This window comes from Camelus dromedarius, chromosome 26 (genome assembly GCF_036321535.1).
Source record: "Camelus dromedarius isolate mCamDro1 chromosome 26, mCamDro1.pat, whole genome shotgun sequence".
Lineage (NCBI taxonomy): Eukaryota > Metazoa > Chordata > Mammalia > Artiodactyla > Camelidae > Camelus > Camelus dromedarius.
Window position 1 is genome coordinate 22,478,790 of NC_087461.1, and position 14,446 is coordinate 22,493,235.

The window sequence follows — 14,446 nt, forward strand, 5'->3', positions numbered from 1 at the left end:
GGGGTCGGGGGAGCACCCCGAGGTGGCGCACACCATGGAAACCAAGGAGCAGAGAAAAAGGAGAAAAGATCACTGGGTAGTGAGTCCAGGCCCGACAGGGAAAGCTGGGTCGGGACAAACGGAAGGAGAGATCAGGGGAAAAGAAAAACGCAGCGTGGCCTGGCCTGGCGGTCAGAAGCGAGGAAGGACGCAGGACCGGTGGAAACCCGCCCTCCTCACTCTCCGTGGGCAGAAAGTTCCAGCCAAGCCACGGGCAGATAAAGGAATCCGAGGCTGATTGCCAGACCGGAGGTAAAAGACGTTGCAAGAGGAGTTCAGAAGTTCAGGAAAATAAAAGAGGATTATCATTCAAGGGTTCTGTGAACCAGAGAAAAGGTGAAATGACAGGAAGCTGTGGGAGTGGCCGGGGGTGGGGGGAGGGGTGGGAACAGAGAGGGCGGGGGAGGAGGGAGGAGCAGCCACTGGCGGGGGTGGGGGGGTGAGGGGGTGAACTCCGCCAGGTGTGGGTCGGAACGCGAGGAAACAGCTAGAAGCGAGCCAGCGTTCTCCTCCCAAAGCACTTAATGAACTAAATACGCTCCCCCTCAAAAGACCAGACTAGAGCTGACGATGGAGGACTGGTTCTGGGCAGGCTCTGTTTCTACACCCTTGGAGAAAAAATTCCTTCTGTCTTGGCATTTAAATTAAAAAAAAAAGTTTAAGTGCCATATATATAATATTTATTCTATATATTTATTTATAAATATAACATGTATAAATACAAAATTATACATTATAAATAAATAAATATAACATTTATAATTTATAAAAATGTATTTCTATTTCAAGTAAAACTTTAAATCAAACGCCAGATTTGAAAAAGCACTCAGAGAGCTGCATGTAACAAAAGAAGAGAGGTGGGGCGGCAGTAGGGTGACCAAGGGGCCCCCCTTTCCAGGAAGTGGAGGCTGATAGAAAAAGATAGAGAGGCAGTAAGAGGTGCGGTGAAGGCAGGGCAAATTAGAGAACTAAATTATTGCACTGAACAGGAGACAAATCTACAGGAAAATACTGACAGCAAGGAAAAAAGAGAGAAATCTCTGTAAGTGATGGAGATGAAAGAACAAATGAAGACATAAAAGAATAAAGTCCAAAGAGAAAAGACAAGACAGGTCCTGATTAAAGCCTGAATCACAGAGGATCATTGAGGGTGGGAAGGGAGTCAAAACGTTGGTAAAAATTAGGATAAATAAAATCAATGAAGATAATTTTTTAAAGTTATAATTTTTAGGTACTCAGAAGGTTTGAAACTTTGTTGAGATGACGCAAGATGAGACAGAATAGATTTTTAAAGGCCGAAATTAGAACATAAAGAATGTGTTTTTTGTTTGCATAGACTCACTGTTGGTTTAAAAAAGTAATTTTCAGGCTATTTGGTCATAGGGTTTTGATGCAGTCTTGGAAATTTAAAATGCCTGCGAAAAGGGAATTCAAAGATCATTTTGTAAAAATGGTATTTCCTCTCTCTTTCAGTCTCTCTCTGTAAACGTACGTGTGCGTGCACACACACACACACACACGCACGCGTATTTTTCCCAAACATTTGCAGACATGTGATCCTTCAGTATGCCTTTCCTATGAGTAAGAACGTTCTCCTACCTGCCCACACAAGCACTATCACACCTAAGAAAACGAGTAATAATCTCATCATACCTAATAGGCAATCATATTTAAATATCAACAATACCAAGAGTAATTGCATTCTTCTTTAAAACAAAGCAAACAAAAGCTAACATTATTCCTGGTATCGCTGATATTTAAATACGATTGCCCATTAGATATGATGAAATTATTATTTTTGCCAGCCTGTGCTTGGTCTGAAGGCTGGTGGGAGACCCAGATGGACTCCGCTGAGGCTTTAAGCCACTTTTCTGCTCTGACACCCCAGGGCACCAGCCAACACACGCTGCCTCTGAGTATGTCTAGAGACTACATTTGGTCCTCCCCGGAGTCAACCAACTGTGGATTGAAAATATTTGGGGAAAAAAAGAGAAAGTTCTAAAAAGCAAAACTTGAATTTCCCATGCACTGGCAACTCTTAAAATAGTATTTACATTATACTTACAACTATTTACATGGGTTTTACATTGTATTAGGTATTATAAGTAATCTAAGGGTGGTTTAAATTATACAGAGGATTGTGTGGTAGGTTATATGCAAATAGGATGCTAGTTTGTAGAAGGGACTTGAGCATCCTCGGAGTTTGGTATCCACGGAAGTCCTGGAACTAATCTCCTGTTGATGCCGAGGGATGACTGTATATTTGTAAACTGTGTGTAACTTTTTGAATGAAGTTGTTAGATTAGGGGATGCACGTTCATCAGCTAATATCTTGCCAATATTCTCAGTAGTTGGCCCTGGAGAGTTAATCAGATGCCGCAGAGAAAGGAAAAATGGCAACCACCGCAGGGTAAAGTCTTTTGATGCTTTGGCCAACACAAACTGATGGGAGTCCTGGGACGTACTTTGGCACTAAGGGAGACTGTAGAACACTGAATAAGAGAAAGGACTGGTCAGGCAAATGAGAAGTACTGAGTGTGCTGCTAAATGGACCTAGATGATATAGAATTAATGACAGTGCATTTTCTGTTTGTTTTTTTTTTAACTGAAGTATAGTCAGTTTACAAATGTGTCAATTTCTGGTGTATGGCATTATGTTTCAGTCATCCATATAAATACATATATTCCTTTTCATATGCTTTTTCATTATAGGTTATTACAAGGTATTGAATATAGTTCCCTGTGCTATACAGAAGAAACTTTTTGTTTATCTATTTTATATATAGTAGTTAGTATCTGCAAATCTCAAACTCCCAATTTATCCCTTCCCACTCCCTTCCCCCACTGAGAACCATAAATTTGTTTTCTCTGTCTGTGAGTCTGCTTCTGTTTTGTGAATAAGTTCATTTGTGTCTTTTTTTTTTCTTTCCGATTCCGCATATAAGTGATACTATATGGTATTTTTCTTTCTCTTTCTGGCTTACTTCACTCACAGTGATGGTCTTCAGGTCCATCCATGTTGCTGCAAATGGCAGTATTTTATTCTTTTATGGCTGAGTAGTATTCCATTGTATAAATATACCACATCTTCTGTATCCAGTCATCTGCCGATGGACATTTAGGTTGTTTCCATGTCTTGGCTGTTGTGAATAGTGCTGCTGAGACCATTAGGGTGCGTGTATCTTTTTGAATTAGAGTTCCCTCTGGATATATACCCAGGAGTGGGATTGCTGGATCATATGGTAACTCTATTTTTGTTTTTTTGAGGGATCTCCATACTGTTTTCCATAGTGGCTGCACCAAACTACATTCTGAAGGTGGATCTTTCTCTTTATGACTTTTTTTTTTTAAGGTAAACTATATGAAGGTGTCAGGAAGGTTAGGGTAGATACCTTGGCTTGTTTGCCTTTGTGTTCCCAGGACTCAATGCATAGTTTGAAGTATCCGCTGGTATTCAGATAATACAATAATTCATCAAATATTTCCTGAATGTATCCTGTGTGCCAGCTACTCTGCTGGCTCTGCCCCGGGTAAGAAGCAGACAGGCGGTTTCCAACCTGCTTGATAAGCCTGATGGACGAAGGGTTAAGTGCCTAGTGTCATGGGGATGAACAAGGGCCACCTGATAGGCTTGGGAGGGACAGGAAAGGCTCCCAGGAGAAGTCCCATTTAAGTCCAGGCTGATGATGGAAAGCGATTCAAGTTGACCGAACTGAATGGGTGGGTTTTCTTTGAAGCAGCTTAAAGCCACAGAGGGCAGTAAGATATTCGCACAGGTCCTTCTTGTTTGAATTGTCAAAAAACTGGTGACGGTGGTAATCCTTGCATAGGAAGGTGAGGAATGTGACAAGGACATACACCCTTTTACACCTTTTAAATTGTCTACTGATTTTTTTTGAGTAATTTTGAGAAATGAATTTTTGGCACTTCTTGACACCCCGTTGGGAACATCTTTTAAAAAGAGAGAAAAAAGTGAAATTATGTCCTAGATGTGAGGTCACTGCAGGGAACAAACAGGGAAGGACATAATCGAATCATCCTTCGATAGAGCAAAATTTGAGGATGCTGTGAACCTGACAGTGGTTTACGGGAAGGGGCTATGCTTTCCAGTGTGTGAGCGTGTTGTGGGCTCATCCATAGTCCAAAAATGGGAGACCATGATGGTGAGAGGCTGTTAAGAGGGAGAAAAGGAGAGCGAATGGGTTCATTTAAGTCTTGGCAATTGTTTTAAAAGGAAATCTCTAGAAACAGAAACAGGGAGAGAATCTAGAAAAAGAAGAGAAAAGAAGGTTATAGGAAATACGGTAAACGCAACCTGGAAGCCGTGAATCCATGTTTCTTGATCCTTTGTTCTACATAGTTGTGCTTCACAATGCGAACCAGACAGAGGGTAGTTCTGATGTGGAAAGTCTGTACAGGGACACATCGAATACGTCACAAGAGGGTTAGTGTCACTGTGTTAGAGGGTTCAGATGTGAGATTTTTTTAATGGGCCGATTTGGTTTTCCTTTGTGAAATTTGTGTTAAGGACAGCGCATTAAAGAAAATGTAAAAACCCCAGTGCAAAATGTGAAGTCCGGGGAAGGGGCACACACATGGAGTCAGGACGGCTGGGGCTTAAATCCTGGCTCTGCCACTCGCTGGCTCAGGGACACTGGAGATGCTCTTCATTTTCTGTACTTGGCATCTGTACCGCTGGCGGAGGGGTAGTATAGCCCCTGCAAGAGGGCTGTTTTAAGGGTTGACAGTGAAGTGGCCACTCATAGCACCATCCTTATGTTATTTCCACTGGGAAGGCTGGCCAGAGTCGTGGGAGACCACCCAGCTCAGGGGTGGTGAGGTCACCGCTGCCCCTCTCAGTGCTTCTGGAAAAGAGATGGAAAAAGCTCAGGTGACCCACTGATTAGCGAGAAATTCCTGATTGCTTGATGGGTAGGTTGGACTTCTCTGCCACCTTCAACAGGAAGAGAGTCAGACCTGAGTCATGGAAACCAGAGAACCCCAAATCCAAGTCAGTGACAGTTCATTGAAACAGAGTTCGCTGTTTCCAGAGGAAAAAAGGAAAACCCTCCAAAGAAAAGCGGACAGGACAGGGATTTGCAGGAGGGGAAATTGGCAGAGGAAATGTCTGTGTCCATGGAGGAGGGGAAAGGCGGATTCTAGGTCCAGGTGGGAGGTGACAAAAAGCAGAGGAAACACACAACTATGAGCTGTCAGCGATCATGTTTTAAGAGCAACTGGAACAAGACATGGATGAATGAGAGGTCAAAAAAAAAGAAAATTGTACAAGCTTATTTTTTAAAAATACCTGTAACACAATTAGAGAGACTCTCGTAGGGAAGTCAGTTTCCAGATCAAGAATCCGTCGGTGCTCCCCATCATGGTGTTCAAGGCCCTCTGTAATCTGGACCCAAGCGTTCTTGTCCGCTCTGGACCCTCACTACAATAAGTCGTTTATCAAACCTTCATTGACTTGCTGTCGGGGCCTTTGTACAGAGCAGAGGAGGCCAAGACTGCCCGGGTCATCTCTTGAGAATGCCGGCATCTCCAGAGGAGCCAGGTAGCCTTCAGAAAACAGAGTCTTCACACCTTTCTCATACTGTTCATAGGCGAGAAAAAAGAGAAGATAACTCTCGGGGGAGCACGTGTGATGGAGACACATCAGAAACTGCTTCCCTGGTGAAGGGCCTGGGATTCTTCCCGTTGCTGTGGAAGGTTCCTTAAGCTTCTGTTCCCCAACTGGGTCCCACCTTCCTTCACTGGCCTTTCCGCACATCTATTCAACAACCCTCCCCTCAAGGAGTTTGCAAGTGATCGAGCAAGTGCTTATTAAGTATGATAGTGGCCAAAGGGATGCAGAGTGCTGCTGGAGGGAGGGAGATGGTGGGAGAGGCGGGAAAGAACATGCTAGAATGACTTTGTGGAAGAGGTAGCAATGGAGATGGAAATGTATGGGTAGCATCGTGGAGGATGGAGAGTTGGCTTAATGGAGTATGAGTTGGTTGAGTAAGCACCCTTTATGGCTGGATTTGGTACCTTCTTGGGTGTTCATATTTGGGTGACAAACCTGGAGAGAGTGATCTGAGTCATCCTGTGAAGAGCCTTCATTGGCAGGCTGAGAAATTTGTACTTAGTATAATAGCCAGTGGGAATCCATTGGGGGTCTTTGAGCAGAAGGGAGACACAGAACCGTGTAATCTCCGAGCTCAAAGAGACTTAAAGGCCTTTGCTTCTACCCAAAGCTTGACATCTCTGTCTGCCAAGTCCAGGCTTGGCCACCAGATTCTCCTTGTTGTGAGGATTAAATGAGATGACACTTGTCGAGTGCTTAGCTCAGGGTTTGTCGGAGAGTAAAGCTCAATCTTGACTGGTACGCACATCATCATCATACGCTGGGTTATTATTTAGGGCTGTTTTCCTTAAGCCTCCTTCCACGTTTGTCCTATTAAGAATTGGAAGGCAGCTATCCCATTCCTATTGAGCTTTTTTTCTCCAGACTGAATGTTCGTGGATTCCTCCAGCATTCTGCACCCCTTTACCCTCCTGACTGTCTCTAGTCCTCATCAGAGGTGGTACACAGAACCCAGTTGTCTGATCACAGAGGACCAGAGCAGGCCCCTCCCTTCTCTCATTCTACAGACAATGCCTGAATTCGGGGGGAGGAGGGGAGTAAGATTTTTTGGCAGCCTCATCACACCGAATACTGATTTAAACTCCTAAGCCAGTCCCACGTGCACTACTGCTAAGCCACAATCTTTTCTACTCTCTACTGGTACTTGGTCCTGGCACAAAACCTCAGACTGCTTTATGATCATTGTTTCCTCTTTTTGTCAGGGAAAAGTGGGAAAGGCTTTGAGATGGGCAGAAAGATTACTGAGTTTCCCATTCAAAGGATTGTTGGTGTCATCTAGCAAATTCTTCTGGGTTGTCTGGTTATACAGGGGTCTGTGTCTTTCATTGCTTTTGCCTGAGCTGTTTGCAACTATAAATTGTAGGAAACACGGTCATGCAGAGAGTTCTTATCCGTAGAAAGACAAATGGATTTTGTCTGGTGGACATACAGTCGATTTCCACCCTGGGAAAGAGGCTGCCGGTCTCGGATCTACTAGCAAATCTGTTTCAGCATTTCTGATTGCTTTCATAGGCGTCTGTTCTTTGGGTTCCCCTTGGAGCCAGTTGTAGTGTTAATTAATGGACACAGGTTCATTTTATATTTGTCTGAGAACCCAGATTCTTACTTTAAAAAAATCTTTGGCACTGATTTTCTTATCCCTTTACAAATTGGAAAGGCATGAACAGGGCAGAAATGAAGACTGATCAAGCAATCGAGACCCTATTTTAAATTGACATGGCTTATAATTGCCAAGATATGGAAGCAACCTAAGTGTCCATCAACAGATGGATGGATAAAGATGGGGTGTATATATACATAATGGAATACTACTTAGCCATAAAAAAGAATTAATTTTTGCCATTTGCAACAATGTAGATGGACCTGGAGGGTATTATGCTTAGGGAAATAACTCAGACAGAGAAAGACAAATACTGTATGTTATTACTTATATGTGGAATCTAAAAAATACAACAAACTAGTGAATATAACAAAGAAGAAAGAATCATAGATTCAGAGAACAAACTAGTGGTAACCAGAGGGGAGAGGGCAAAGGAGAAGGGCAAGATAGGGGTAGAGATTTAAGAGGTACAAACTACTATATATAAAGTAAATAAGCTACAAAGATATATTGTACACACAGGGAATAGGAGCAATATTTTATAATAACTATAAATGCAGTATAAGCTATAAAATTTTGAATCACTATGTTGTACACCTGAAATGAATATAATATTGTAAATCAACCATACCTCAATTTTAAAAATTATTAAGTTAAGAAAAAAGAAAAAAAATGGCATAGATCTAGTAACCCATATTGCTTGGTAAAGTCATTCAACCAGTTATTAATCCACTTAACCGTAACAGTGTACCTCTACTTTCAAACCAGCTCATAAGTCCATGTGTGCATAAATTCAGTGCGATCACGGTGGGGTAAAACTTGCCGTCCCCGGCGCATTCTCACCTGTGATGAATGTGGGTCTGACTTCCAGAACTTTCAGATCAGTTACAGATTTCTCCTCCTTGCTCATTTACATTCCATTGGTTACCTTTTGCCCAAATAGACCCATTTTACTGCCACTGAAAATTCGTAATGATCTTGTTGGCTGGTACTGAACAGAAGAAATGCAATGCTTTGGAGAAGAGGAGTTTGAGGGTTGGTTGGTTGTTGGAAACAATGTGTTAAGTGAGTGCAGTTAAGGGCTGTTAACCAGCCTGCAGGACATAATGCCCAAACAGCTCTGAGAATTAGGAGGCGGCCACAGTGATTGCATTTGGGGCTGAGAAACAGTGCGACAGCTGAGGATGCAGGCGGACAAAATGGAGGAGAGGGCGTAACAGACACTGAATGGTGCATGTACTCATTTTGGGTCACTGGAAATAGGGCCCTTCCTCCCCCTAATGATATTATAATGATAAATAAATGTTAATCTGGTCCTAAGCAAGCCTGTGTCTAGGGGCTGTGCCTTGAAAAGACAGGAGGGTTTTGAGAGTAGACTTTTCAGCAGACAGAGGGTGAGATCCAGGACACGAAGGATTGAGTTACGACTCTGAGAGCTGGTGAAGAGGCCTGGGTGCTGGAGACCTTCTTGGGTATTACCGACCGTACCCCCATGCAGGGTCAGGTCTAAGTACCTGATAAATCAGGATTATGGCTCCACAGTGCCTCATGTTGGCCATCGCTGCACTAAAAATAACTTTAGAAGGAACAGGAGAGGTGAGGTAACAAACTGCAGCAACTTGGCAGGACACTGCTTAGCGCTGACTGTGTTCACATTCCCCAGGAACTCTTGACAGTGGGGATGGCCATGCCCACCTCACTGCAGTTGCCGGTGGGTCGAGCCCCACCGTGAAATTTCACTCTGGACCAGCTTTGTTTGCAGCTATGAAAGGTCTGCTAAAAGGTTTCTGGGTCCTGTTCTCACTCACATCTCTCAACCTTCTCTCCAAGGATGGGAAGCTGATTAAATGACTTGTTCAAGTCCTGACCTGGTATGTTTAACACTTTTTCTAATTTACTGGGTTAGCCATAGAAAGAAATTAAGTTAATCTTACATAACACAGTTGTACCTTCGAAAGATTAATTTGTCATCAGTGTGTGGGCTGTATTAGGAGGGTGCAGAGAGAGGTGAGCAGGGAACTTGAAGGAGACTGTGCTCGCCGGCCGTTGTACAGATGACAGTGGTGGTTGACAGTGCAAGATGCTACGGAGAAGACGAGGCGAGTGAAGGCTTTCAGACAGAGCAAGTAGAAGGTCATTGGTGGTCCTGGGGTCGAGGTAGACACCAGAAGGAAGGAAGTTAAGGAAAGGGTGGGGGGAGGGAAGGAGATGAAGACAACAGGTGTAAACTTCTCTTCCAATCAAATTGACCTGAAGACAAGGGAAGGGGTGGGATGGTGGCGTGAGTGGGAAGGAGAGCTATTTTGGAGGCTGAGTAGTTTGAGAACAGTCATGAAAAGAGGGGAAGGAATGAACATATATGGAAAGACTGAAGATAAGAACAGAAAGAGGAGATGGGGTGGAATCCCAGTGCTATTGGAAGGGGTCGCCACTGAGAGGACAAGTATAAGGAAGGAGGAACCAAGGGGAGGAAGGAGGATCCTTGTTCCTGAGAAGAGAAGAAAGATGACGGTACAGAGGGAGAGTCAGGAAAGTGCTGACACAGAGCAAAGGCGTGTTGAAATAGGTCACTCCAGACACTCGCAAGTATTCTAAGATCTGAGGATGAGGAATGGACGGAGCTGAAGAGTCAGTTAATCACCCCTTCAGATGCCTTCACTTTGCACTGCTCCTTGGTGCCCTCATGCCCTTGACCTTCCATTGCATCCAGTCTGCTCAACCCTCCCTCTGGGACGACCCCATCACCTGTCAGGTTAATGGGTGTGCACACCAGGGCTGCATGAGGCTAAGGGGAAATCACTCGAGCCAAGTCCACCTTTCACAGCCCCGCTGGGATAGAGGTGCCATCCGTTCTCCCAGGCTCTTCCCCCCAGGCTGCTGCTTTGAAACTCACTCAGGATTAAAAGTGTAGCTGAGTCCATCTGGGCTCTCCTTGTCAGACCATGAGTATTTCAGATATGCATTTTGGGGCTCTGGGTGATAGAATAGTTTTCAACATTAACAGAAACGGTGCTTCATAAACATAGTGTGTGTATATGTATTTTCTAGGAAAAAAGACTGGAAGCTGATACATCAAAGTATTTATTTTTCATCTAACGAGTTTTCCTGGTGCTCAGGGAAACCATTACCCTGCTTTCTTGGACTTCATATTCTACTGAGGTAGTCAGGTAATAAGCAACAACTACAACAAAATAATCACAGTAATCATAACCTACCAAAGCTGTGAACAAAAATAAGGCAGAGTAAGAGCATAGAGGGTGTGGGAGAAGGGACAGTGGTCTCTCAAGATGGTAAGATTACAGATAGTTTGTATTCTTTTTTTTGTGTTTTTCTGTATTTTCCAAGTTATTTATGGTAAAATGCATTCCTTCTGTAATTAGAAAAAAACAGAAGTGACTTGGAAAAAAGTTCCGTGAAGTGGCACTGACAGACTGTCAGACTTCTTTTCACTTTCTTTCTTTTTCTTTTTTTCTAAATTTTGTTTTTTATTGAAGTGCAGTTGATTTACAAGGTTACAGCAAAGCGATTCAGTTATCCACATACATACAGATATGTACATATATGTAATTTTCTACCTAGCTCTTTTCTGACAAAGGTCTTTGACTTGTTGTTTACTGATCCACTGGACGCGAGGTGTGCTTTTCACGGGAGAGAACAGGAAGAAAGAAAGGGCAGGTGGCTTTAGTATTTTTTCTTCATGTACTTTAGCCTGTGAGCAAAGTGCAAGAAACCCAGCACTGATCAAGTAGCTCTTGGGAAGAAGTGATTTGGCAGAGCGCTAAACAGTGCCTCACGTATTTCCCTCCTCAGTTATGTGTCTATGGCCACAGCCAAAAAAAGGGCACCTCTGGGATTGTCCGAAAACCCACTGCCTCCTCATGGGGCACGGGGCCCAGCCTCGGAGCCCCATGGCTGTGATGGTTGAGTCTCTTTCTGTGGCTGTGGCCTCTGTACCCACCTGGTGCCACCACGGAAGGTCATCTACAGCCCCCGGCTTGGAGCACCTGTCTGAAACCTGATTAGCTGTTATCAAGTTCACGGAGCAAAGTCGTGCAAGGGTGATAAATGGATAAGAAGCGGCTTTGGAATTCAGCACAGAGAATCTGAGGAATTGAAACGAACCATAGGTTGGTGTTTTTAGAGAAACTAGGTATCAAGACCCCGCTGTTCGGAGGGACAGTGGGGAGCTGCCGCGGCCGCGGACGGACGTTCCGTCCTTCTGCGAAGCTGGTGCCTCTGCATCTCTAGGTGACTCATATGCGGGTGTAGACGTCCTTGGGACATGCTGGCTTTTCCTAATACGCTCCAGAACATTCTCTCCCCACCTAGTACTTTATCAAAAAGAAAGCCTTTCATTCCAGAATTAAAGATAAGGATGAGCATGTAAATGCTGTGCTGTGGCAAGCTTAGTAAGACCTGGTTCCAGCCCCTCAGGGGAACAGTGAGGTAAGAGGTCAGGCTAGGAGCACATAAAGAAGGGACGAGAAGACATGGGAGGCAGTGAACACAAGAATGTGGTCCCTAAATACGGTCCCCCGTGTGTCACACAGCTATAATTTTCATCAATTATACAATTTAAATATGCATGAATTGTCAGGGTTTTTTCTGTCGAAAGAAATATTTTTCTCTGGGATACCATTAATTGAATCCATTCCATAACTTACCACTGTCTGACAGCCCAGGTCACTCAAAGAATTCCAGTCTGATCACACGCTGGTCAAACATAGTGGCCCCTTCAGGTCAGCTGATCAGCCCTTGTACCCAAACTGTGGGGCGCTTTGATTTGGAACTTTAAAAGTCACGTGAATCAACTACCTAGTGAATTCCCGTATCAATCATGTGAGTGAACTGTAATAATACAGTAAGATTTTACATCCGGGCATTAGTTTCCTGTTGCTGCTGTAACAGATGGCCGCAAACTTAGTGGCTTAAACAAACACAATTTATTATTTGACTGTTCTGGAGGTCAGAAGGCCCATACGAGTTTTAAAAGGCTGAAATCAAGATGTTGGCAGGGCTGCGTTCCTTCTGGAAGCTCCAGAGAGAATCTGGGTTTGTTTTTCTTTGTTTGTTTGTCTTACCTTTTTTTGGAGGCTGCCCTCATTCCTTGGCTCATGGCCTTACTCTTCTGTCTTCAAAACACATCGCTTCAACCTCTGCCTCTGTCCTCCAATCTCTTTATTCTGACCTTAACCCTCTTGCCTCCCTCTTTACTTTGATTGTTGTAAAATATATATGGCATAAAATTTGTCACATAACCATTTTTTTCCTTTTTTTAAAGAATTTTTTAACTTGAAAATTTTTCCCTTGTTGTTCTTTTTTTTTTTTTTTTTTTACTTTTTTTTAATTGAGTTATAGTCATTTTACAATGTTGTGTCAAATTCCACTGTAGAGCACAATTTTTCAGTTATACATGAACATACATAAATTCATTGTCATATTTTTTTCACTGTGAGCTACCATAAGATCTTGTATATATTTCCCTGTGCTATACAGTATAATCTTGTTTATCTGTTCTACATTTTGAAATCCCAGTCTGTCCCTTCCCACCTTTTAAAATTTTTATTTATTTATTTACTTGGAGGGGGTAGGTAATTAGGTTTTTATTTATTTATTTATTTTATTTTTAGAGAAGGTGCTGGGGATTGAACCCAGGACCTTGTGCATACTAAGCACGCACTCTACCACTTGAGCTATAACCATTTTCTTCAGTGTACAATTCAGTGGCATTAATTACATTCACAATGTAGTGCAACCATCTCCACTATCTGCAGAACCCTTCCTCACCCAGAGACTGTGCACCCATGAAGCTCTCACTCCGCGTCCCTCCCCCTCCCAGCTGATGGTAGCCTCGATTCTATTCGCCGTCTCTACAAATTTGCCTCTTCTACATATTTCATGTACACGGAGCCGTGCAGTATTTATCCTCTTGTGTTTGGTGATTTCACTTAACATAAAGTTTCCAATGTTCCTCCGTGTTGTAGCATATTTTAGAGCTTCATTCCTTTTGTGGCTAAATAAGATTCCATTGAATGCATACCCCACATTTTATCTATTCATTGGTTGATGGACACTTGGCTTGCTTCCATTTTTTCAATATTGTGAATAATGATGCAATGAACCCTGGAGTACAAGTTTCTGTTTAAGTTCCTGTTTTCACTTCTTTTGGTTGTATATCTAAGAGTAGAATTATGGGATTATATGAAAATTCAGTGTTTAGATTTTTGAGGAACTGCCAAACTCTGTTCCATAGGAACGGCACCATTTTACATGCCCACCAGCAATGTGGGTGGGTTCCAGTTTCTCCACATCCTCACCAACCTTTGTTACTGTCTGTCTTTATGATTATCGTTAGCCTCGTGAGTGTGAGCTGGTTTCTTGTGGTTTTGATTTCTTCAGTGACGAATGAGGTAGAAGCATCGTTTCATGTGCTTCTTGGCCATTTGTATATCTTCTTTGGAGAAATGTCTGTTTAAGTCCTTTGCCCATTTTCAATTGGGTTGTTTGTCTTTTTATTGCTGAGTTGTAGGAGTTCTTTATATATTCTGGATAGTAATCTACTATCAGACATTTGATTTGCAGATATCAAGAAAGACAACCCATTCTCTTGATAGCATCCTTTGATGCACAAAAGCTCTGCCTCCCTCTTATAAGGATTCTTGTGATTATACCCAGTAATCTAGGATCAGCTCCCTAGTGCAAGATCCTTAATATAATCACATCTGCGAAGTCTGTCCCTTTTGCCATGTATCATATTCACAGCTTCTGAGGTTAGGAGGCGGACATCTTTGGGGGTGCCAGTATTCCATCTACCACAATCCATTTCAAAATGGCTACAAGGTCAGAAATTGTGAATGTATTTATGCAAAAAAGATGTAAACAAGCAACTTTGAAATACAACAACCTGCCTTGATGCAGCTGTCATTTAGGGCTTCTGCCCTGAATGCCCCTTTCACTCTGTGCTGTGTTACTTAACTTCTCTGGATTACTCAACTTCTCTGTTCATTCTTAACATGAGATGAATTGTCCTTCCTCTTTTCCTCCTGTGGGTCTTTAGGGTGAGTGATGAATAATAGACCCAGTTGGGGCTTTTTTTGTCATCTGCCTCAACCAGAAGTTCCAAATAGAAAAACCATTTTAGGGAACAACAAGAGGTGTGCCGTGAGTGCAAAAAT